The sequence below is a fragment of the Colletes latitarsis genome, unplaced genomic scaffold, assembly GCF_051014445.1.
Source record: "Colletes latitarsis isolate SP2378_abdomen unplaced genomic scaffold, iyColLati1 scaffold0045, whole genome shotgun sequence".
Lineage (NCBI taxonomy): Eukaryota > Metazoa > Arthropoda > Insecta > Hymenoptera > Colletidae > Colletes > Colletes latitarsis.
Window position 1 is genome coordinate 130,001 of NW_027488395.1, and position 5,000 is coordinate 135,000.

The following is a 5,000-nucleotide window of genomic DNA, read 5'->3' on the forward strand; positions in this document are numbered from 1 at the left end:
CTTCCTTCCCAGTAATTGCTCTTTCTAAATTTTGGTTACTGTACGAGGAGATTTCCTCCTTCAGTACCATGTGTGCACGCTCATCGGGAAGATGTTGCCCTTGCGGCACTACTTTCTTTAATATGGCTTCCATGGTTGCCTTCCATGTCATTGTGAAATTGCCATCTGGAAGTTTAAGGGATGAAAAAGTTATTTCGCTATTTACTTTTTCCCGGATGATCTTGTATACCAAGCTCCAAGGATCTCTATTGCCTTCTGTATAGACAAAATTCTGCCAGGCCAGTGTTTTCTGATCTTTAATCTTTTTCGTGTAAAGATTTCTCGCTCTTCTGTATTGAGCTCTTAGGGTTTCCACATCACGTACGTTGTTCAGCCGTCTAGCTCTAGCGAGCTGCCTTCTGGCTCTGGTCGCTGCCCTCCTTAGGTTTGTCAGTTCTTGGGTCCACCAGGGGACTCGCGCAGGACGATTTCTGATTTTGGGTATTGCAGTATCACTTATGTCTCTCAACACTCTGGCGAATTTTTGAGCTGCTATATCTGCAGTCACTGCGCCTATTCTTTGCAGAAAGGCGTCAGTGATTCGGTTATTTGCTTCTACATTGAATCTCTCCCAATCCGCCCTACGGATGTTGTATCCGCTGCGGAGGGAGAGTTGGTTATTGGCTCTACTGTAGTTTCCCAGTTTCATTGTTATCAGGCTGTGATCGCTGACATTACAGTCAGGCGACACTTCCCAGTGTGATATGCTGTTTAATAGGCTCGTCGATACCAGTGTCAAGTCAATATTCGACTCGCCTCTTTGTGTGAAAAATGTAGGAGTCTGATTTGGTTTATTTAGTAGGTTTAGGCTGTTTTGGAGGATAAAATCCTCCATTTGCCTTCCCCTACTGTCCGTCTGTCGTGAATACCAGAGTGTCGAGTGAGCATTAGAGTCCACTGTTATCAATACTTTTTCGTGTTTAAGTTTATCCAGTGTTTTTTGCAGTCTTTCTAGGATTGGATCGATCTCCAATGCGTGTTGACAGTACACGTTTACTAAAAAGAAGTTAATTTGCCCATATTGTACATGTACTGTCATTATGTGTTGGTCTTTGTCTGCATTTACTTGAAACGCCTGTATGTTGTTATTTGCGATTATAGTCGCCACCCAAGGAGATTCAGTGTCCGGTTGGATCGTAGTGACACTTGTGGAATACCCTCTAACCTTGTTGCCATAAGTGTAAGGTTCTTGCAGGCAGATAATGTCTATACCGTCCTTTTGGATTCTGCTTAGTAAATTTGCTGCCGCAGCAGCCGACCTCTGAGCATTGATTTGGGCGATAATCATGTCCAGTTGATCTTCGACTTCACCATGTCCGCGTACCGTACAAATACGGGACAGTTTTTATCTTTCACCGAGTGATTTACATCACTCCTCTTCGCCCTTGCACAGTTGACGCATTTTGGCGCGTCTTTGACTCTGCATTTATCTTTAAGGTGGTCCTTGGAACCACAATTTTCACATAATTGGTCCGGCGCACTGCAATTTTTTGCAAGGTGCCCGAACCCGTGGCATTTAAAACATCGGGTGTAATTTAGGTATTCTCTGACGCGGTACGATGACCACATCATGAATACCCTACCCTTCTCTGTTAATTCCTTATGAATTGGACCGGGAGTCTCCACGATCCAATTCACTTTTTCGGCGTCCCTCGCTTTAAAGGAATGCCTGAAAGAAATGCATCTTTCAAGCTCTTCCACTTCCTTGCCACTCAGGTTGTGGAAATTCTTCTGGATGAGCTCAGTCTTGAGCTCGTCCATTGTATGCTCCTTCTCTACATCATGCATTATTATGCATGGCCTTTGCTTTTTGGGGTCGTCTATTTTGAGACCCGCTTTTTGGAGCGGGGCACTCTTTATTAGGTCCACATCCTTTTTGCTTTCGACCTCGATGATGAGCCCTTTGCTCCTCATCTGCCGAATGCCCTTGACGTGAAGTTTTGAACGGATGCCTTTCAGCTGGTCCGTCACACTTCGCTTTAACTCCTCGTTGCTCCTTTTGTCAGTCTCTTTTGAAGGCCTCACGAGGATGACCTCGCCTGCCTTCTTCGGACCCACCGGTTTGGTAGCCGGAGCAGGTCCTACTTTGGTAGTCGGGGGGCAGGTCGGCCCCCTACTCAAGCTTGCCACTTGCGAGTATGAGAGCGCTGGGCCCCTCTGCTCGCTCGTGGCTTTTAGCTTCTCGTTCTCAATAATGAGGTTATAGAGAATACTCTCCATAACCCCCCACTTTGCCATTATGGTACTTATCTCGGTCTTTCCGATCTCTGCCTCATTTAAGAGGTAGTTCTCGAGTTCGCTCCTTTGGGCCTTAACCCTTTCAATCGGTTTAGGTATGTTGGATTGTACTTTCTGTGACATACTCCTGGTAGTCACTTGAGTGAGCGCCTCGTCAGTGTCGTTTGATTCTGGCTCGACCATCTTCCTCTTACGAGGAAGAGCGGCCTTAGTTTCCTCTGCGCAGCATTTCTCAGTAGATCTGAGTTCAGCTGCGCTCATAACTTCACTTTCATCACAGCTACTACTGCTGCTGTCAGTAGAGCTGTCTGCTATGACCTTGTTAAGGAATGTTCTCTTCGTTTTAGTCGTTTTGTCCTTCTCTTTTCCTGTCTGCATTGCCATAGTCGTTTCCTGTTTGGTTGCCTTCTTTTTCGTTTTTTGTTTTGTGTTTTTGTTTGAGATTTCCATAAGAGTCCCACGAGTATGGTCGGTTTTGATACTGTCCAGGAAGAGCCGCCATTCCAGGACAGGCCTGACACACGGTGCCCTGAGGCCGAGCATGCCATCACCAGGGGGTCGGCAGGTACCCCAGTGTTGTTCGCTTGGGGTTGGGGCTACCCCCCCAACCATTCATCCCATCACCACGAAGCAGAGCTTAGGATTTGGGGGCCGTTTGAAGAGTTGCCATTCTCGCAGGCCGGGCGGTAAAGCCAAGCCCCCCGTTTCCGCTGCCGTCGCGTACCATAGGCAAGACCGAGAGGAGTTGCGAATGGGTCGTTGCGACGACCAACAGAGGATTTACGGTATGGGTGCTCAGGCTCCTCGGGTTCGCTACCCGTACAGTGGTGTGTACCACTCACACCACTGTCCCTGAGGGTTTTGAGACCTCTTCTGTTTCGAGACTTATTAGTTCTTTTTGTAGATGTTCAATTCCTGCATTTCTTGTCTCTTTCCTTTACTTTTCAGGTCTGGGTGCTTTTCTTTGCACTTCCTTCGGTCCGTCGGTCGTCCGGACTTTTCGACGTCTGTCACCAGGTGTTTTGGTGCACTGAATTGGACTAAGTCCAGCGGCGTATTGCTTTCGCCGGCATTTTTAAAATGCCAGCGGCGTATTGCTTTTAATACAGCACAGACGTCGTGGTGGGCTTAAAAAGCCCTTAAAGCAAAAAAGGGGCATATAGCCCCTTTTTATGATCATTCCCTTCTTTCTCTATTTTCGCTTAAAGTGAAAAAGGGGCATATAGCCCCTTTTTCGTTTTTGTCTCTTTCGTTCTATTTCTTTCCTTCTTTCTCTCTTTCTTTCTTTCTTTCCTTCTTTCTTTCTTTCTTTCTTTCTTTCTTTTCGCTCAACAGGCTAGGGGGCTATATGCCCCCTGGTGTGCAGTACTCACCTTCCGGAAAGAGCCTCTCTGTGCGAAGGGGGCTCGAAGCCCCCTTGATGACAATATACGCTAATTTGCAATTTAGGCTCTTTCCTGCTCCTTTCCGCTTTCCTGACACCCATTCTTTTTCTGACATCTCTGTTTCCACGCGCATGGCATGGATCTCCGATCTTCCCTTTCTGTCCCTTCTATAAAAACTCCTTTCCATTCCTCTATAAGTCCGGACATACGACGGATCGTTGGCTCGGGTAGGTGGGGTCGCTACACTCCCAAACGGTGTGCACCTTCACCGTCCCTGCCTTGGTAGCAGTTCCCGCAGGGCTGATCCTGCGGGTTCTGCATTCGCAGTGGCAGCTCTTGGTTTCCCCCTGCAGGAGGGTACTCACAATGGGAACCGCGAGAAGGTGGCTGGCTTGCTCGACTGTAGGCTGCTTAAGGACTGGTCTCGGATACTAGGCAAGTCCCCCCGACACCTCAAACGATCGCCTTAAGAGCTCTACAGCCACTCCCATCAGTAGATAGGGACAGTGGGAATCTCGTTAATCCATTCATGCGCGTCACTAATTAGATGACGAGGCATTTGGCTACCTTAAGAGAGTCATAGTTACTCCCGCCGTTTACCCGCGCTTTTTTGAATTTCTTCACGTTGACATTCAGAGCACTGGGCAGAAATCACATTGCGTCAACACCCTTGGGGGCCATCGCAATGCTTTGTTTTAATTAGACAGTCGGATTCCCCTAGTCCGTGCCAGTTCTGAGCTGAGTGTTGAATGGCGGCCGAAGAGGACGATCGACGACGGCAAGCCGCCAACGAAAGCCTCGCAGCAAGGAAGATCCGCGGGAGGCCAAGGCACGGGACCGAGCTCGGATCCCGACGAGAACGAACGAATCCGTTCAACGCCGTTCACCTCGCCCAGGCCCGGCACGTCAGCCAGACTCGCTTCCCGACCAAGCCCGACACGCCCCGCTCCTCAGAGCCAATCCTTATTCCGAAGTTACGGATCCAATTTGCCGACTTCCCTTACCTACATTAATCTATCGACTAGAGGCTCTTTACCTTGGAGACCTGCTGCGGATATGGGTACGAACCGGCGCGACACCTCCACGTGGCCCTCTCCTGGATTTTCAAGGTCCGAGGGGAAGATCCGGACACCGCCGCAACTGCGGTGCTCTTCGCGTTCCAAACCCTATCTCCCTGCTAGAGGTTTCCAGGGAACTCGAACGCTTATACAGAAAAGAAAACTCTTCCCGGATCTCCCGACGGCGTCTCCAGGTCATTTTGGGTTACCCCGACGAACTACTCTTACGAGGGCCCGAATGGTATACGGTTCCGCTGCCGGGTTCCGGAATAGAAACCGG

The 5,000-nt window shown here is 49.0% G+C and overlaps 1 pseudogene; it reads right to left on the reverse strand.

Moving 5' to 3' along the window:
- The window catches only part of LOC143350918 (large subunit ribosomal RNA), a 10,528-nt pseudogene that overhangs the window by 3,277 nt on the left and 2,251 nt on the right, over window positions 1–5,000 (reverse strand).